The 22110-nt window shown below is 35.9% G+C and overlaps 1 pseudogene; it reads left to right on the top strand.

Moving 5' to 3' along the window:
- Positions 1 to 283: 283 nt before the first annotated feature.
- Positions 284 to 2087, top strand: LOC150008950 (iron-sulfur cluster assembly enzyme ISCU pseudogene; annotated as a pseudogene).
- The last annotated feature ends 20023 nt before the right edge of the window (positions 2088 to 22110 follow it).

Genomic DNA, 22110 nt, shown 5'->3' with positions numbered 1-22110 from the left:
AAACACAAACTTCATTTAAAATTCACTTAGACCACTCAGTATAACTCTTTTTCAACCTAGGCCTTAATTTAAATATTGGTTCCTCTAGAGAACCTTTCTGCATCCCTCATCTAAGATAAGTGCCTTTCTAATGTAAGGCCAATATTAATATTCCTGTGTGCAGGTGACTTTTCATAGATTCAGGAACAAAATCTCCATCTTAAGTATCCACCATGCCCTGGGACCTCATGGTCATTTATGCAACCAGTCAGTAGGCAAAAAAATCTAGCAAAGGTATAACTCCATGGGTAAAAACCTGTTACATGGTCACACCCTACTAGAAGGAAGACTTGGAATATTAGTCTACCTGTATATACAGAAAGAAGAAGAAATAGGGTTGGGGAGCTCCAGGAAGTATCTGCCAATCTGTGTCAGGTACCTAACCTTTTACGTGTCCACTAAAATCTGTGTGTACTCTGTGCCATGGAATCATTCTGGTATTTCTAATTAAAGCAATTTAGTCATGTGTGGCTTGGTTGGAGCGTCCTCCCATAAACTAAAAGGTTGCAGGTTTGATTCTCGTGAGTGCACAGGCCTAGGTTGCCAGTTGGTCCTTGACTGGGCATGTACGAGGGGCAATGGATCAATGTTTCTCAAACATCAATGTTTCTCTCCTTCTATCTCCCTCTCTCCCTTCCCCTCACTAAAATCAATAAGTGTGTCATCTGGTGAGGCTACAGAAAACCTTTAGTTATGGTGACATCAAGGCAAGACCAATGGGAGTTAAAGTTGAAATTGATGCCCTAAGGTTTCAGCAAGTCTGCATTTGATTTTACAGCTTTAACTTCCAAGTTAGTTTCGAGTCACTGCAGCATCCACCTCCTAGGCCAGGGTGCAGCAGCTGCTGCGGAGCACTGCTAGGGCTAAGATTTCCATGAGTGCCCACTGCCTGCCCACCTGAGTGCGCACTGAGGAAAAGGCCTGTGCCTGATGCAAATAGCAGGGAAGGAGGTAGGATTTCTAGCTCTCAGGCTGTTAGGTTAGGACTTGGGGGTGGGCAAAGGGAAAATAATGACTCTGTATCAGAAAAAGTGAAATAACATGTGTCCTTACACTACTCATGCCACAGAGGCAGAGGAACCACTTTGAAGGCCTCTTCCACTCTGCCTATTAGTTGCTTTTATCCTTACCTTTCTTTATTCTTGGTATTATTTAAGAATTTATCTTATAGTTTGGTTGAAAGAAATGAAAGTATTTTAAAACAATATTTGTGTTTTTATAAACAAAGAAATACACCATGAAAAAGCAAAGTACGGGAAACTGACTCGCAGGCGCGCCGACCCCCTAGGTCTCTGGCTCGGCCTGCACAGGCACAAGCCCACAGGGGGGCGGTGGCGGGAGCGCACGGTGACAAGTGGCCGGGAAGGCTTTGCCGCTGTGGAGCCGGTGCCTGCGAGTTGGGAGCTGTCACATCCAGCTCGACTCTATCACAAGAAGGTTGTTGATCATTATGAAAATCCCAGAAACGTGGGGGTCTCTTGACAAGACATCTAAAAATGTTGAAACTATCCCTGACCGGTGAGGCTTAGTGGGTTGAGCGTCCACCGGCGAAGCGAAAGGTCACCAGTTGGACGCCTGGGTTGCGGCCCAGTCCCGCGTTGGGCCGGTGATGTTTCTCAAACACATCCGTGTTTCTCTCCCTCTCTTTGTCCTCCCCTCTTCTCTCTCTCTAAAAATAAATACACAAAATCTTTAAAAAACTAAAATAAAAATGCTGTAACTGGATTGGTGGGGGCTCCAGCATGAGGTGATGTAATGAAATTACAGATTCAAGTGGATGAAAAGGGGAAGATGGTGGATGCTAGACTGAAAACATTTGTCTGTAGTTCTGCAATTGCCTTCAGCTGGTTGGTTAGCCACCGATTGGGTGAAAGAGAAGACAGTTGAGGAAGCCTTGACCATCAAAAACACAGACATCGCCAAGGCACTTTGCCTTCACCCTGTGAAACTGAACTGTTCCATGTGGACTGAAGATGCAGTCAGAGTCACCACTGGCTGATTACAAACTGAAACAAGAACCCAGGGAAGGAGAGGCGGAGAAGAAATGAGTCCTTGGTGAAGATTGCCCAGGACACTTCCGCTGCTTGCCTACCTGCTGTGCAGTCACCCTAGATGTCAGAAGTTTCTCACAGTACAACGAAAGAGCTACGCCACGTGCCCATTTGCTGTTATACTGTAGCTCTAACAAAGCAAAATACACAGTTTGATTGTTTTGAATTCTGTGGGTTTTTTCAGCCCACTTTTATCACCTAAACCCAGTTTGAGTATATTTTGAATTGTGTGTATGGTCTCAAAACTAAAATCAGTAATGAAGTCTCAAGTTTTTCTTGTGCATGAAGTACACAAAGATCTATTTTACCTGATTCTATTTTGGGGAAGGGTACCAGTAGAATGCCTTGGTATGATTATTTGCTAGAATCAAATATTGTACATAAAACAGGTCTACACATACATAATAAATAAAAGGGTAGGCAAAAAAGAAAAATATGTATACAATTATAAATCATAAATTAGAAAAATCTAAATTTAAGTAATTTAAGTAAGCAAACTATCTTCTCCCACATACGCATTTCACCTATAATCTCCATTAATCACTTCATCCTACCAATTATCTAAGCAAGAAACAAAGATAGAAATATTTTACTTCTCTTGATTCAGCCATATCCAGTCCACTGACATGTGATGTTCAACCAACCTGCACTCTATGTATTTATTGATTGCCTTCTATTGCAACATTACCTAGCATAGAGCCCATCATATTGCTCACTAGAATGTCTTCTCATGAAGATTCATCTGACCACCACATTCCACTTCTCTAACCTTCCTGCTACTGTGCACTGTCCTGACACCTCCATATTATATGACTTTCCCATCCATCGCTGTCCTCATCTAGAGGTTATAATATTTGTCATTGGGTTGTTACAAATATTCAAAGAGAGTGCTTGAAAAGTTCTCATCATTATGTTTTGTAATTATTTCTTATATGTCTGAATCCCCCCAATACTCTGGTTTTTAGTTCATCTTTGTATCCCAGGTGTCTGCCTCATTGCCTGACATAGAGGAAGCTCTCAACAACTGTGCTGAATAAACAAATTTCAAATAGTGGTGTGAAATCTGATTATCACACATAAATACATTGTGAAAGTTCCATAAATCTCTGACACACAAACATAATTATACATTGGTCACTTTTTCAAATTTCTGCATTCTTTTCTTCCCTTTAAAAAATACCAAAAGGAGACTAACATTCACCATGATGCATAGAATACCACAGATGTCAGGAAATGTATGTTAGAATTGTTATAATAATCTCAAATTCACCCACATTGCACATAATGTTTACTAAGGTACCTTATTTAATAGTGTAGCGAGTAATCACAAAAATATATATATGTGCAGTGTGGGTGAAGTATAGTTATTATGAATGCTTTACCACGTGTATCACTGGACTTCTTTTTTTGTTTGTTTGTTTTTGTATGGCATTATTTCTACACCTTAGTAAAATTTTTATATGTTTTAAAGTAACTTCTTATGAAAATGCAATTTAAATTGGATTTAAATATTTAAATTTAAATATTTATAGAGAGAAAAATATATTCTTCCATCAATATTCACAGGTATATATCTCTCAGGAATATTCAAGTCAGTCACTGAAGACTGCTTGGCTGAAGAGCTCCGTCTGCTCAACGTGTAAAACCTCAGGACTATTGTTAAAATTCCAGACAAACTAGAAATTATTTGAGCCAGAAATTACATGATTGTATACGGACTTCCAAACCAGTGGTTATTCCCTAGAGCACTTTTAATCATTTTAGGAGAAAATGGTTTTATTTTAAAAAGCTTCACACTTGGAACTGCATAGAGTATTGGGGAAAAGGCCTGACAAGGTGACCTTGCAAAGTGAACGTGCCTACAAATGACCACCACTGGCAGAACTTCCAGAAAGCTTTTAAGTCTCTAAATTAAAAAACCTGGAATCATAGGTACCAGAAATATGCAGTGCCTTAAGTAAAGACTAGTTATTTATTATTATTATTATTATAATAATTATTATTATTGGATTTGAATCAGAAAAGCGTCTGTTTTTAAGCAGTTAGGAACTTCAAGAACTGAGATGTGACTATGCAGTCTGACCATCTTAGTTCAAATATCTTATAATAAAAAGACTCAGGATCCCAATAAAAGTGCCAGAAATTGAAATTTGAATTCTAAAGTTTATATAGAAAAATAAACAATAAGCAATAGTATCCAGGAAAACTCTGAAAAAGAACTACAGGGGACTAGCACAACCAAATACTAAGACATACTCTAAAACATCAATTATTAAAATGACAATATATGTCACCTGAAAAACCAGATAGACCAATGGAATAGAACAGTAGCTTTAGAAATATACTCAAATACATATGGGAAATAAGAGTATGATAAATCAGGCTTTCCATATCAATAGGCTGCTGATTCACTTTTTTTTTAAACATGAGAAACTTTAAAAAAAATTAATTAATTAATTTGTTTATTTATTTTTAGAGAGAGGGGAAAGGAGAAAGAAAGGGAGAGAAACATCACTGTGTGGTTGTCTCTCACTTGCGCCCCCAACTGGGGACATGACGTGCAACCTAGTCATGTGCCCTGACTGGGAATTGAACCAGTGACACTTGGCTCGCAGGCTGACGCTCATTCCACTGAGCCACAGCAGCCAGGGCTGATTCACTTTTTAATAACTGACATTAGAACAACTGGATAGTCATTTGGTTAAAGATAAATTTGGACAGATACCTCACTACATACTCCAGGAAAAACTCCAAAAATAATATACATAAACTTATGAAATATAATTTTTATAATTATAATTATAAAAATATAAAAGAGAACAATATAAAATATTATATGAAAACATGGGTGAATTATCTTATTATCTTAAACTAGGGAAGGCCTTCCTAAATACAATATAAAATCCAAAATTCATAAGCAGAAAGACTGACAAATGAGAAAACATAAAAGTAAAAACTTGAATGTGTCAAGAGTGTAAGGAGAAACACCATAAGAAAATGGTAAGACAAATAATCAAATGAGAAAAAACTTACAACAATTATTATAGACAAAGGTAAATTTTACTATAATATGTAAAGAGCCACTAGAAATGGAGAAAAGAAGAAAAGTTCTGATAGGACTATGAGGAAAAGATATGAAAAGAAAGCCCACAGGGGAAAGAATATCTCTTAAACACATGAATGAAGTTTGATTTCACTTGTATTAAGAGAAATGTAAAGTTAAACTATACATCAAAATACTATTTCTTACTTATCAAGCCAGCAAAAATTCAGAAGTTCATACTGGTGGGAAACAAAATGGACTACTTCTATACAGGAAAATTTGGCCATCTCTAACAAAATTTCAGATATATCTTTGTCCCCAAAATTCTATTTCCAAAAATCTATTCTACTGACACACCCACAGAAGTATAAAATCACATATGCACAAGAATATTCATTGCAACATCATTAGTAAGAACAAATTATTAGAAACAACCCAGGTATTTGGCAATAAATAATTAGTTGAATAGACTGTGATACAGCCACTCAATGCATCCATTTGGATGACTGGGCCTTCTTTTCTGGATCATAGCTGTAGACCCACAATTTATCTCCAGTAATGACCTTCTTGAGGAAATCTGGTTCATTGGTAGTGGTTTGAATCAAGTAATTAGTAACTGGAGCACAATGCTCCTTCTGCTCTGGTAGCAGAAGCCATGGAACAAAGTGTGCCATGACACATTGCATGCCAACATGCTGAGTCAAAACCTTGGACACAGTAGTTTTTGGAATCCCCAGATCAGCTTCTAGTTCTCACACTGTCAGTCGTCGATCTTTGTTGATTGCAGCCCATACACGTTCAACATTCTCAGGTGTTCTGCTTGTTGCAGGCCTTTCAGAACGTGGATAATTTTCAACAGATTCTCAACCATCTTTGAATCACTTTTATTTGTGTTGCCCTCATTGCTTTGTCCCCAAAAGCCTTCTGAATCATCCTAATAGTTTCCATGGAGGAATATTCAAGCTTAACACAAAATTTGATGCAGATTCGTTGCTCTACTTGTTCAGTGATTTTGAATGCGATGGCCACACAGTGCACATGCTCACTCAATGGCATCTACCACTCTCCCTGACTAGTAGAGGGAAGTTGTCATTGTTCACACATGCGCATTCCAAACCACTCTTCTTGACTGCCAGGTTACACTGACGTTTTGAAAACTTATCGTTATACTGTATTAACAATGGCTGGACTTTTTCCAGACAGATCTCATATACTTCTGTAATTAATTTGGTCATTTTCTCTTGTCAATCTGTCTCATGTTAACTTAATCATTTGACCATTTGAAAGAACCTAGAAGCATAGAGGAAAATGTCTTTCTTACACACATCTATTGGTAATCTAAAAGCAATGTCATCTCAGTTGCAGTGAGTACCTCTAGCACCTAGATTTTAAACTTTATTTTTATCCTCTAAAACACCAGGCTCTTTGGAGAAATATGTATTTCAAAACTGGGATAAAGAAGGCATAATGTGAGCCTGGACACATTTTTTGTGGCAGTAACAAAGAAGCTTTCCAAAATCAGTGGGGTCATATCAAAAGTACTACACAGTAGTCAGTTTAAAGGTGTCATAATGCCCAAAATTATGAATAAAATGAGTAATAGAAGGATAATTTAATAGATTGGTAGTAAAGTGGCTATGGGAGGCCTCAGCAAAAAGAAAAAGCTGACTTTTGAGTAGAGACCTGTGAGAGGGACCTAGCATGTGAATATCTAGGGAGGTGCCTTCTATACTGAGACATAATGGCTAATGCAAAGGCTCTAAAATAAAAAGCAAAGGCGAATGGTGTGGCTGGAGTATTAAGAGGTAGAGGGAGAATAGTGAACAATGACATCAGAACAGCAATGGGTCCAGATCACAGTAGGAACATATGGCATCGGCTTATTGGCCAAATAACAATGATATGTGTTGGAGTCTAGGAATATGGAGGCCCTTGCTATACAATGACAAAGCATCTTAATTACTGATATCTTCTATTCCTAGATAGTAATAAATTACTGTAATACTTCTATTATATCTTCTATTACACTCAATTGCCTTTGAAACTTTGGCTCTAGGCGACAAGGCTGGAAAAATATTAGAAATTTGTGTTGACTTTTACTGGAAGCATGTAGCAATATTTTGGAAGAAAGAAATAGTCTCAGGCAAGAATTGGCTGTTTTGAAGTAGTAATAAAAAGGGAATAGAGATTTGAGACATGAAAATGTTGCGAAGTTTACTGCTACCAACTCCAAACATAGGAAATAAGAGTGAGCTCTAACCAGTGTGGTTCAGTTGGTTGGTGTCATCCCACAAAGTGAAAGATTGCCCAGTTTGATTCCCATCAGGGCACATCCCTGGGTTGCTGGTTTTGTCTCCAATTGGGGCGCGTATGAGAGGCAACCAATCAGTGTTTCTCCCTCACATACGATGTTTTTCTCCCTCTCTTTCTCCCTCCCTTCCCCTCTCTCTAAAAGTAAATAAATAAAATCTTAAAAAAAAAAAAAGAAAAAGAAAGAAGAGTGAAAAAGCCCTTGAACAACAAAGCCCCATTAAGGCTCAGTCCTGTGGTGATGATCAGATTAAAGTGTGGCTTGCACCCTAAAACTAATTGCTTCAAGGTTGGTGCCTTTCCATTGGGAAGCTTGGAGGCAAGGAAGCGAAGACATCAGGTTTGAGTATTATGTCCAGGAAAGGACGTGGGTATGTTTACTGATGTGTAAAATGAATAAAAGCAAATCAATCCAAAGTCTGCTCAATTTTCAAGGGAATTGTATTGACAAATAAATGACAGCCCTCAACTGAAAGGGGCTTTAATGTTTGGGCCACAAAACAATCTCAGGTGTCCCAAATTTGGGCCAGAATGGAGTGGGCTACAAAAGCTTTACAGCCCCAGAAATCATACTTCCCTAAATCCACTTCAATTGTGGCCATGGAAGGTAACAGGCAGAAACAAACCTCCCAGAAAGTAGAACTGGAGGACACCAAGAACTATGAACAAAAGTGTCCCTGCCATAGAGCAGAAGCGGGTCTAATTAAGGAACTCTATCCAGAGTAGAAGGCTTTGACAATTCTTACCCCTTGGGCTTTTATCATTGCTATAAATTTCCCTTTCCAAGTAGAAATTTAAATTGTAATATTCTTGTCCCTGCTCCACCATTGTGTAGTGTGTGTGTGTTGGGAGATAGAGTGGAAGGGTAGGGGCAATAAATCTGTCTTCAGTTTATAGGTCTCAGGAGCCAATGTTTAGACCTGATAAACTGCTATGCACTATAGCACCTAGAGATCATGACCTTTGTAATGGATACACTAAACGAATGGAACTTTGGGTAATCTCCTTTGAGTGGGAATGAGTGGGTGGGAGGAAGGACACAACAGATAGCTGGTGTCAGAAGAGAATAAGGCAAAGACTAGCTATTCACTAACTAATTTCCTTCCTTCCAGGCACTCTCATCTCCCTTTCACTTTGCAGGACGATGCCCAACCAACTGAGCCACACCGGTCAGGGCTACTTTCATATTCTTAAAGAGTTAACATTTGTTCCGATTTAGCCTCTTGTGTACCATATTCTTTGTTCAGCATCATTTTCTGCATTTCAGACCTTTCTTCTGGGATTACTTTTATTCTTCCTTAAGTACCTCTTTTAGAAAGATTTCAGCAAAGTGTCCATTAGACTATCAGAGTTTACTTTTTGTTTTGTTAAAAGTATCTTTATGTGACATTTTTTTCTGGGTGCACAAATCTAGATGAATAGTTACTGTCTTTCATAATGTTGAATATATTATTCTGTTATATTCCTTTGCTGCTGTTGAGAAATCAGCTGTCCAATTGTTATTCTGTTGTATATTTAAATTGTACTTATTAAATAATATTTATCTAGCATTTGCCACATGCTAGACTTTGTTCTAAACACTTAACAAGTGTCAATTTATTTAATCCTCATAACAACCCTATGAGTATGAGGTAGAAACTGTAATTGTCATCCCTACTTTACAAATTAATTATTTAAAGCACATAGATTTCATTACCCTTTTGTCTAATGTCATCCAGTTAGGGAGGGTCTGAGCCAGTATTTGAACATGGGCTGCTTGGCTCCAGAGTTCCTGCTCTTACACAGTACTTAATGATGTCTTTCTTACTTTTCTTTGCATCAGTTTTTAAAATATCTTTTTGTTGTGTTTTAACAAGAGTTGTAAGACAAATGTTTCTAACAAACTAAAAATTGGTCAGTCAATATTTTTGAGAAAAAAAATCTCTCTGTCTGTTTTTTTGCACTTTGATGAAAATAGATAGATATTTTTTCTTTCTTTAATCATTTTTATTGATGGCTTGTTGGGCTTCCTGAGTCCATAGGTTGGTATCTTTCATCAGTTATGAAAAATTTTCAGCTTTTTTAAAAGAGAGTTGCCTCACTCATTCTTTCTAATTGTTCCTTAAAGAACCTTGATTAGATGTATGTTGAATTTTCTAGCTTTGTCTATTATGTCTCTTACCAATTCTTCAAGGAATTTCTTTATTTTCTCTTTCTCAACTATCTGGATACTTCATATAGGTCTTCCAGTTTATTATTTATCTTTAGTTATGTCATTCCATTTTTCATTTTTAGCCATTGAATTTTTCATTTTTAGAAATTTTATCTCATTCATTTAAAAATATGACCACCTAAATTTTTAGCATTTTGTTTTTTAGTTACATTTTTAATTTCTTCCTTTATTCATTTAAACATAGTGAGCATACTTCATATTCTGTAATTTTTATCTCTAACATCTCAGTTCTTGCAAATCAATTATGTGCTTTATTGTCTCCGTGACTCTCATACTTATGGTGAGATAATGTACTTTTGAACCATAACCTGAGAGACTATTTTGAAGCCTGGGTTTAAAATTTATTATCTCCAAAGAGGATTATTCTTTTCTTCCTTTTTTTTTTTTTTTTTTTTTTTTTGAGAGTCACACAAGCAGTGTGAATTCTGACTTCCAACACAAATGAGTACAAAATTGGGATTATGAATTCTCAGAGAAGTTGTTTTCCTTATTCTGCTCTATGCAGAGCTAAAGTGTGTATCATCACTTTCTAATTCCATGGGCTTAGCTTTTTGTTGTTGTTTTTCTTTTCTTTTTATTTTTGTGAGGGTGATACATCAATCAGTAAAGATGAGTACTTGATTTTATGTGGAAATCTCTATTTAACATTCAGTCTTGTTTTGACCCCAGACTTTGTTTTGTATCCATATCTGGAATGTGGCTCATAATAACTTAGAATCTCGGCTTTAAAGGATGGGCATATAACTTGAGAAGAAACCTCCTTATAAATTGTCATAATTTTCTTCCACCTCAGTCACGCTTTAAAATTTTTCTTTAATAATTCACCAGCATTCATATTTGAATTATACATAGAAGTCTCAATAAATGTTCATCATTATTTGATGTTATTTGAATATCAGTGTCACCAACATTCAGTAACAAAAATTCAATGAGATCTTATTATGTATGCCACTTTGCTAGACACTGAGCGATATGCAGATAAACCAAACCAAACCAAAATAAAATGGTGTTCTGACCTCATGGACATGCAGTATTGCTAGGGAAAAAGCCATTTTTAAAAAAGTAATTAAACCAAAGGGTGATCAATATGGTGAGTTTTATGATATTTACATTTTGCTACCTTAAATGACTCACCTATATCACTGATATAAAGGCCTTTATATAAAATAAGTAAATAAATAAATAAATGTGTGTGTGTGTGTGTGTGTGTGTGTGTGTGTGTGTGCTAGAAGCTATTTGAAACCACAGGCAGATGGTGAATTCAGCAAATATGAGTGAGACTAGATATCATCAAAAAAATCCTGATACATAACTTAAAAAGAAAAAATGCTGGGTTTAAGAGGAAATATTCTAAGAAAGCATAATACATAATGTAAAAAGAACCAAAAAATGTTACACTTAAGAGGAAGTGGAAGCATTAAAAGGAGGAAAAAGGCAAAATGTTTTCTTTATTGGAGGTATTTGAGATGTGATAAATATAAAATGGTGACAAGGCAGCATTGCAAAGGACATCAGAAACTGAAAAGAGAAACAGAGGCCCCAAGCCAGATGACACTAATTATCAATGTGGAATGTATGTCACCTGTTTAGTGCCAGCAAGGAAAAAAAACAAGACCATAAATAGCCTGTAAAGGAATCCTGTGGAATTATAGCTGAAACTCCCCTGGCAACTGCTTCAAGCCAAAAGCTGGAGTTACCAGATGTCCGCGTTCCAAAAAAGAGAAGTAAGTTTGAGTTAGGCCCCAGAGATTTCCCAACACTGATGTGTGAACTTAGTTGATATAATTCCATCAAAGGACTCTCAAATATCCAGGGTGTCTCCATTTTTTACTTTCTTTCTCCAAATTATTCTTAATATATAATATCAACATTTTAACAAACACCTAAATATATGATGATTTAAAAAAAAAGTATAGTTAGTTTGTTGCAAAAAGAAATCCTAAGTGGATATTACCCCTTTTTTGGTCCTGCTTTGTGGTGGGTGATTCTGCTGCTTTTCAGATTATTTTAGAGACTTAGAAGTGAAAGGAAATGTACAGAATATTTTAGAAACTGAAAAATAATGCTACACAGCCAGATACAGATTTGAATGGAGACCAGATATGCTGTGACACAAGAGGTGCACACATTTAAAAAATTATTACTAAGTATTCCCTAATTCCAAAAGCATTCTAAGTATGATGTATACTTTTTGATAACACAGTTTACAATAAGATGAAAAAAAAAAGGGGGGGGGCAAATCTGTGAAGATAAATAATGTTTGACTTGCTTAGGGCAAGTTTTAGGTAACTTTGTGGTTGTAATTAGATCATTACTTGAACAAAAATCGTTTACATTGAGTGCATAATACTAAGTGACAACATCACCTAGAATAAAGATAATACAGTTGGGATAAATTCTTGAGTCACACACTATACTTAAAAGGTCTAAGTTTACAAGATTTCAGAATGTGAAATCACCTTAGAAATGATCTACTTCTATTCCTTTTATTATACAAATCAAAACAATCTTATTAAATAACTTCTCAGAAATTGTATTGAAATTGTGTAGCAAAGAAATTTTTATATATACAAACAACTCACCCAAACATGGAATGGCTAGAATTTGGGGGGCATATTTGGCTACCCTACAGAAAATTAAAAGTTCTCTACTTGATCAAGAGTTTTGTATTGACACTGAAACATGGACTGGAACAGGTACTAGTTTGTAAACTTAGCTGATTGAAAGAATGTTAGAGCCAAAAAACAAAAACAAACAAACAAACTCAAACAAAAGTTTCAAATACATGTTTGATGTTTAGTCATCAATCTATCAAATATGCAAGTATTTGAGGCCAAAAGGATTGAATTCCAACTGAATGTGTAGTTAGGTATAATGAAATAGAAAAAAAAAAAAAAAAAAAGATCACAGAAAGAAAGGGAAAAAAGAGGACGTGCTTATAGACTTCACAGATGTGGGCTTCCTTTCTTGCCAAGTACATACATACCTTCCAACAATAGCATAAGGCTTGTGATGCTTGCCTCATGGCAATCACTTGGAATTAACTTATCAGCTGAGCCAACAAGAAAAATTGGATCAAACACATTTTGATGTAGCATTCATCAGATAGCTGAATTGCATCCAAAATGAGACTATTATCTTTGCCAAGCTATCACTGAAGAAATTAAAGTGAGGTCAACAGCGTACATTTTACAATCATTTTCTTAATGAAAGAAATAACAAAACTGTAAATATTATATCTGTAATCCATGGTGTGAACTTAGATTGGGGGTCCTATCAAAAATTTAGACAAACTCTTTCCAATTTCTATCACTGAACCCTTTTTAAAAAACCAGGCCACCTGAAAGAAATAACCTGGGTGGGAAAATGTTCTGATTTTCCTTTTCTTTGCTTTCATCTATAACATGCAGATTTCCCTGCTGTAAAGATGAGATCCCTATCACTTAAAAACCATGTTTTGAAAACATGATTCATGCTTAAAAATAAAAAGAGGTATCTTGATTTGTGATTGACTGATTGTTGGATAAATTTCTTTAGTTTTAAAGACTAATTACAAAGAAACAAATCTGAAATAATCATTTGATTCTTGAATGGTTTACCAAATGTATTTTTTGTTTATATTCTAAAGTCAACAAATACCTGTTATATTAATGAAAAAGGTATTTATTTGAAGATTATGGTTCATTATTCTTTTCTAAAAATTATTTATTTATTTACTTTTAGAGAGGGGAAGGGAGGGAGAAAGAGAAACATCAATGTGTGGTTGCCTCTTGCGTGCCCCCAATTGGGGACCTGGCCTGCAATGCGGAGATGTGCCCTGACTGGGAATCAAACCAGCAACCCGTTGGTTCACAAGCCAGCACTCAATTCACTGAGCCACAGCAGCCAGGGATGGTTCATTATTTTTAACAATAGAGAAGACAGCTCATAACAAATAAAGGAAACAGAAAATCAAAACCTTATATGGGTCATTCATCTCTACAATTTCCCTCTGCAATTATGCCAAGATCTAAAATAATCCTACTATCCTCCTTTAGCCCTCTTACTAGCCATTACTAGAAGTCTTGACATGCCAAGTCATGTGATAGTGGTGTTAGGAACAGCTTTTTATATGACTCATATTATCAAAGGCACCTAACACTGAAATGGAGGGACAGCCTGAAAGGTGGTTTAAAGTTCAACGAGTGAACAACTGGTTTAAAACGTGGAGCAATGTTGGTAGCTCTTGTCAACAGAGTCACGATGTGCTCCTGTTCCTAGGTCAGATCTTACCAAGACAGTAAATATACTCACATCAGCTAAAGGCCACCTTATATTTGTTCCAAACAAATCTGAGATGAGATAGTCTCAGGCTCTTTACTTAACAGTGTTTTGGTGACATAGTGATGACTGGTGTGCAAGTTTGTTTCCTAAATCTCTTTTGCTCCCACCCCAGCCTACTTGAAGTTTCCACAGTTTTACCCTGCCTGGTAGCCCAGTTTCCCTCCATCCTTGCTTTTTTCCAGAGGGTGACCCAGAACTGAATTAGCTGTAAGACAACTTTCTGGGCTAACATCGTGTTTCTTAAAAACATGCATTAGTTGCCAATATTTGAAATCAGATGACTTTTTGACAAGTTAGTGTCCCACGACCTATAAATAATATTTATTGCAAAGGGATTTACAGTGGAGAATTCTAGCAAATACTACCTTATACAGATAATCAAGATTGAGGTCACCAATAAAAAGATACATCAACATAATGTCAGAGGTTGCTTTCCAGGAGCCAATCAAAGGCCAGTCCTGAAGCCATACCTTTTTTGGAATGTGCAAGATTTGAGCAACTCAGGCCTGGTAAGTTAATGCTTTCCTGCACAGTGGAAAAATTGATTATATCCAAATAAACCTATAGTTTATAGTGTTGTGCCAATGTTAATTTTTCAATGGATAATTATACTATGTTTGTATAACATGTAAAAATCAGGGAAATCTGGGTGTAATGGGTGGAATAGTGACTCTTGAAAAGGATTTATACAAGTCCTAACTCTTGGTACTTACAAATGTGACCTTATTTGGGAATAAGATTTTTAGTATAGTTGGTCACATACTTCTCTCAGAGCATAGGGCAAGTTTCAGAATATATCTCAGAATACCTCCCCAGTACTCCAGTGTGACATAAAAACACAAAAAATTAGTAACAAAATTTAAGAGACGATTGTGAAATGAAAATGAAAAATACTTTGTTTTTGAAGTCTTTTGTTCCTAGTGTTACACTTTTTGTTTTGCTTGATTCATCTCATTTAAAATGTCCTCACTTTTTCTTTCTCACTACAGCCTCTTCCTTCATTGAGGGGTATCCCCTTCCAGTTAAAGAATTAATAATTAATGCTCTCTGAAACAGTTGTGAATTACTAGCTATCTCCTTCATATTTACTCTAGCATGGTAAACTTTTAGTTTGAAGGGTGGGAGGGCTGACTCTGCTCATCTAAAGATTTGCAAACTGATATGTGATTATTATTTTCTACTATAGTGTACAATATGGCTTCACATGTAGCTCTGTAATTTGACTTATAAAAAAGTCTACTATTTTAAGGCGATCAAGCCTACTCGTCACTGTATTGACCATTATGAAGGCTAAAATTTAATATAAAAATGGAAGTATTGTAAGAATTTCTTCAATGGAGAAATGAAACCAAACTGACAGCTAGCTTAAAATAAATCTGCCAAATGTAAATCGAACTGTCAAGCAGTTATTTTAACTTTTACAGCAAAATTGCCTTACAGACAATTGTGTAGCAAAAATGTTCATGGTGAAAATGCTTGTGGCAATGATGTTTACGGCAAACATGCTCACAGCAAAATACCAGACATAGTATTAATATATAGTGCTAGTGATCCACATTTATTAAAATAACCTTGCAAAATTTTATATGTAAGGAAATTATAAGATAGAAGAAATGTTTTCAGCCTCAGGAGGATATAAATATCTCCTCTATATACTTTTCAAAAGGCCTTTGTTGGAGATTTGCTGATTCAGCATTTTCAAAAATTTCAGTAAGAATTAATAAAACTTAAACCATTGCTGCTTGCTAAAAAGAAACATCTTTCTAGGGAAACTTATGAATGTATATTTGAGGAAGTTACTAAAAAGGAATGGAGAAGCAGAGATGTGTAAAAATTAAACATGCAGGCTGTCATCTTTGGTAAATATGTATCTGGATGACTTTGTTTTAATCACGATCACTAAATCCTCACAAAGTGGGAGAGAGAGAATTTTTCTCTTTTTCTACCTTCCAGATGGTCTCTTTCCTCATCTGCCTTTGGCCACAGGTGTGATTGAGATGTTTTTGGAGAATGTGCTTTGACATAAGTTGAATACTTGCTCAAAGATTCCATAGGTAGGTATAATCCCCATGGACATTGGTATCAATGATAATAATTCATTCACCTATTAAACAAACACTTACTGAGTTCTGCCATGTATCAGGCAGGCACTGTGTTAAGAGTGAATACTACAATCAGAGAACCTTGCTTGTTAGGGAGAATGAAAATAAATAAATAGAAAATAAAACAATAAACAGAATGAAGTACACTGAGTGCCACATACTTGGTATTCACCAAAACTCTGTTGGGAAGGAGCATATTAGTACTAGTGTATGAGTTCAGGATGTTGACTTTGGATACCCATGCCTCTCAATACAAATCTCAGTCAACTCTGCCATTTGTTGGCTGGGTATATTTGGGCAGGTTATTTAATTCTGTGGTTCTCAAAGAGTGGTTCCCAGAACAGCAGCATCAGCCCCTCTCAAACTTGTTAGAAATAGGGACAAAATTTTTACTTAACATGCCCTCCAAGGGTACCAATGCACACTGAATTTTGAGAACTATGACTTAACTTGTGTCTCAAGATCCTGGTTATGTGTTGTTATAAAGACTAAATGTTATAGCATAAAAATGTCCACAAATGGCAGCTAATTTATTATTGTTATTATAATTGAAGTGCAGAACAGAAGGCTGTACTTGAGCTGAGTTTAGTGGGTGGACAGAATAAGGTAAATGTGGAGGACAATGAGGTCGTCCTAGGAGGCGGAAACTTATACCATGTTTTCAAGGATGAGTGACTAGATATTTCATTAGGTATTGGAGTCAGGTAGATTCTATTTACAGGTAGACAGATCTGTGTTCCAATGCCAGTTTCGCCAATTATGTACTCTGTGATCTTAGATGATTTACTTAAATGGGATAAATATACTTAAAATTAAAATAATAATAATTCTAGAAAATTACTGGGAAGATTACATGAGATAATATATGTAATGTCCATAGCATAATGCTTGGTATTAACAATTTACTATTGTTATTATTATCATTAATATTATCTGTTTATTGTTAAATTCTTTCTTCTTTCCCCTGTTTTCTGTTTTGTTTGTTATATTTTTTGTGTTTTAAGTGGTTAATTCTTTCTCACTCTTCAGGGTTTTGCTTAAGTGTCTTCTCTTTGCTTGGGGAGATAATCCGATAAAAAATTGCTATGAGCCATGTCCGAGATTTTGCTGCCTATGTTTTCTTCTAGGATTTCTATGGTTTTGGGTCTAACATTTTTATCTTTGATCCATTTTGAATTTATTCTTGTGTGTGGTGTAAGAAGGTGGTTTAGTTTCATTTTTCTGCACATACCTGTCCAATTTAATTTTCCCAACACCATTTATTGAATAATCTACCTTTAGCCCATTGTATGTGCTTGCTTCTTCTGTCAAATATTAATTGATTATAAAGGTGTAGGTTTATTTCTGGGCTCTCTATTTTTTTCCATTGAAAAAATGGAAATTGTCTGTTTTTATGCCAGGCAAGAGAAAAAAAAGAAAAAAGAAACAAACAGGACTACATCACACTAAAAAGTTTTTGCACAGCAAAGAAAACTGTCAACAAAATGAAAAGACAACCCACTGAATAAGAGAACATATTCGCTGATACATCTGATGAGGGGTTAATATCCAAAATTTATAAAGAACTTACAAAACTCAACACCAAGAAAACAAACAACCCAATTAAAAAATGGACAAAGGACCTGAGTAGACACTTCTCCAAAGAGAACACATGATGGCCAATAGGCATATGAAAAGATGCTCAATGTTACTGATCATCAGAGAAATACAAATTAAAACCAAAATGAGATATCATCTCACACTTGTCAGAATGGCCATCATCAATAAATCAACAAACAACAAGTGCTGGCAAGGATGTGGAGAAAGGGGAACCCTTGCACTCTTGGTGAGAATGTAGGTTGCTACAGCCACTGTGGAAAGCAGTATGAAGATACCTCAAAAAATTAAAAATGGATCTGCCTTTTGACCCAGTGATCCCACTTCTGGGACTATATCCAGAGGAACCCAAAACACTAATTTGAAAGAACATAAGCACCCCTATGTTCATTGCAGCATTATTTACAATCACTGAGATATGGAAGCAACTCAAGTGTCTAGCAATTGTTAAGTGGATAAAACAACTACGGGACATTTACACAATGGAATACTGCTCATCTGTAAAAAGAAGAAAATTTTACCCTTCACTACAGCATGGATGGAGCTGGAGAACATTATAAGTGAAAGAAGCCAGTCAGAGAAAGGACAAATACCATATGATTTCACTCAAGTGTGGAATCTGATGAACAAACTGAACTAACATGCAAAACAAGGACAGACTCATAGATGGAGAATAGATGACAGCTAGGCAGGAGGGAAGGTTAGGAGGTGGAAGGATTGAGCAAAAGGAAAAAGGACTCATGGACATGGACAGCAGTGTGGTGACTCCTTGGCAGAGGGAGGTATAAGGGGACTAAATGGTACTGGGAAAAATTACAATAAAGATTAAATGAAAAAATAAATAAATGTGTCTTCTCAGTGAAACGTCCATGATTAAGTAACATAAATAATAACTCCCCTCCCCATTCTCTATCTTGGATCCTGCTTGTTTTCTTCTTTGTTTATTAAAAGTAAAATAAAGATATTAAGATAAAAATGGTTGTTCCCCACCCCCAGAGTTTCTGACTCTGTTGATATAGAGGAGGACCTGAAAACTTGCATATTAAACAAGTTCTAAGAGGGGCTGATGTTGTTGTTCTGGGGGCCACTCTTTAAGAACCATGAGTTAAGTAACCAGGCCAAATTTACTCAGCCAAAGATGGCATGGGTGTTTGAAGTGTGCATTAGCACTAGTACTCATATGCTCCTTTCCCAGAGAGTTTTGAGTGACTACTAAGTATTTGGCACTTAGTGTATCTCATGCTGTTTTATTTTTCCATACCTCAGATCATGTTATAATAAGCTCCCCTTGGCATTCCCAGTGATTTGCATAACCAGGACACTCGCTAAAGGTTGGTTTGGTGTTGTCATCTCTATCTCTGCTTAGTTTAGGTTATTTTGGCTGCAAGAGTTCACAACTTGCTTAGGCTAGCTTTTGCAATGGAGGTTTATTATAAGGTTACGTGTGACAATAAAGGAGAATGTTGGCAGGAATCTAAGTTTGGTCTCATTGATATTGGATCTAAGTGTTCTGGGCAGCTTTGGGTACCTCAACTGCATTATCATTTTGAAGCTATTCTGAATAAGTTTCCCTTTGTATCAACCTACTTTCAATTATTGTTACTACACAGTAGATTATTTTTATCTTCTCAGGACAAATTCTTAAAAGAAAGAGCATCTGATAAGTTTAGATAATTATTATTCTCCCTAGTTGGACAGGACGTTTTTATGCTTGACAAAGTAAAGGTCTTCTGCCCCATCTAGGAATTGGCAACACTTGGGTCAGGTGTCCATCCCTGGTGCAATGAGTGTGGTCATCTGGGAAGGGTCTCGGGGTCCAGAATGTAGGTGGTCATGGCTGCACTCTCAGCAAGGGCTGCGGACACATTCCATGTGATTGACATGTCTGGTACAAAAATTAGTTTCTACCCAGTCTCTTTCTTGTATTATTTCTAATCATATAAAATATTTAAATAAACGACACAAAGACTTTATAAATATATTCTGCGGTTAACAGAGTTTTCTTTTCTTATATCTTTTTGTTCATTAATTCTTTGATGAGATTTCTCCTGTAGTTTTACATGTAATATTATATTCTCAATGGAGCATTGCAATAGAGCTATTAAAAAATGAGAAATAACAGTGGAGAACTATTAATCCCTCATCCCAGAATGTGAGAATAGCATCTTAATCCCATATCTCAAAGGGTGAGAATAGATACGAGAGGGAAGTTATATTTTAGGTAAAACGACACTGACAGTCTCATAAATTCAATTGTCTGCTTGTGTTTGCTCTCTTGGCAGAGTCAGGGTGATAATTGAAACCTTTTATTCTTCAAACAAAACCTATATTTTCAGAAAATCTTGGACTGAAATTTTGTTTTACCTTGGATAGTTTATACATTCTTTTAATTTTTTCTTCTTTTTCTGCAAACAGAATACCATATATTAAGTTCCCGTTGTCAGGCAAACATAAATTTAAAACAACTTCACATTTCTCAAAGATTTTTATCTTAAGAATTGCTACCATTATTAACCCACTAAAAAAATCCAGACTTGAAGCAAAGTTCCCACTGTGATTTTATTTGCTAGTTGCTGCTCTGAAATTCATGACGACCTATCTCAAATTTCAGAATTTCATTCATCCATAAATCAGGGGTTCAGAATGACTTGTCTCTTGAAATCAATTACTAAACTAATATACTTTATTGACTTTCCTGTTCAAATTCCTCTTCCAATGTTGTTCTGCTTTGGGGATTATCTTTCCTAGGGTTTTCCTCTTCTCCTTCTTCTTCTATTTATTGGGCTTGCATTTCTACAAGCTAGAGTCTAGGTCCTTTAACTTGGAGATGGTGGTAAGAATTTCATTTTGAAAACCTCCTGTGTGTTTTTCAAACATGAGATACAGGGCTAGGTTCACATGTTCATTCCCCATATTTTCCCAGCCAGGATAGGGCCATACAAGGAAACAGTTCATAATGCTGGAGAATTATTAAATGTATATGGGTGTTATGAATGCTCTTATTCATTGCCACAAGCATATTGCATAAATAAAATATTAAAACACATGTTTTAAAGTTGGAAAGTGCTAGGAGAAAATAGTGTATTTCAACTGAGACAAAATTGTCTGAAATTAAAATAATTTCCACAGAGTTAAATTAAATAACATCAAACAAAACTGTATCCTACCATCTATTACTGTCTTATGTTAGTGACCATTCTGGTGTCTATTTTCCTCCAAAAGGGCAGCAGATCAGAGCAATGTGTCCATATGACTAGTCAGAGGTTCAAAAGTATAGACTTGAAAAGAAATGAATGTTCTCAAATATAATTCATTCTTAAATGACATCATGTTGAGATAGAACACCTACGAGAACATACGGAATCTAGTCAAGAGAGGTAACAAGCCAACACTGAAAGATATGCTTTTCATCTGCTATTTGAAACAAAAAGTAGAAACTTAAATTAATATTACCTGTAAATATAAAAGCGTTTCCTCTCTTTTAGGAGGCATATTATGACCAGCAACAAATTCCATGAAACCCTTTATAGGAGGTGGGGGGCAGGGTGAACATCTGGATTCCCTCTGTATCATCAAAAGGCTCTGAGCTTGGCCTCTTAGGAACTTATTTATTCATTTTTCCAGTCAACCATGAGATTAGAGAGAAGGAGGTGAAAAAAGGGTGAGAAAATTACTTTGATATGATTAAAATTTCTTTCTGGTAAGAATGAATAATTATGATCAAGTAAAAATAAAGAGAGGAAGGAATATTGGAATGCTGTGGAGAGATAGTTAACAAGCTTTGCTTCCTCAGTCATACAATATAGTTGCCTCTTGGTCTTTATTTCTTTGGGCACAAACATGAATCAAAATAGAGTACAAGATCTTTCTATTTACAAAAAGTTAGAATTCCCCTTATTGCACCACCCCCACCCCATCTGTTCCTAGCTACTTCTCATTGGACCTGAAACAAGAACTCAAAGGAAAGATGGCCTGTTTTAAACTGTAGAGAATTAATTATATCTCATGTTACCTTATTTATGACCCAGCTGAACTTTAATTATTCAGTTCTGCTATTCTCAAAGTTGGCATGTAGAATAATACATTATATAAAGCAGCAAACATTTCCTAGGAGTCTTCTCGTCTAAGTTTGCACTATGTAATTTAGCTTCAATTAACTTCAGGGGGCTAACGGAATAGAAGAGGCACAGTCTATAATTTCCAGTGCAGTTTCAAAATAAGGATTACATTCAGAAAAGCTTTTTGTCTAATAGTTTTGCCTCCTCCTAAGACTGCAAAACTGGTACAGGTCATTTTCATTTTTTTCCTTCATAGCAATATTAAGAATATTTGAGGCCTAAGGAAGAGTCAGCCTTGCTTTCCCTGCTGCTGACTTGACAGACAAGTAAATAGGAATAACTTCAGTGAAGGTAACTCAGAATTATGGGTGAATTT

Source organism: Furipterus horrens, unplaced genomic scaffold (genome assembly GCF_987537825.1).
Source record: "Furipterus horrens unplaced genomic scaffold, mFurHor1.1.pri manual_scaffold_5, whole genome shotgun sequence".
NCBI classification, from domain to species: Eukaryota; Metazoa; Chordata; class Mammalia; order Chiroptera; family Furipteridae; genus Furipterus; species Furipterus horrens.
Note: the sequence above shows the minus strand (reverse complement) of the source record. Positions and strands in the feature narration are given on the sequence as shown.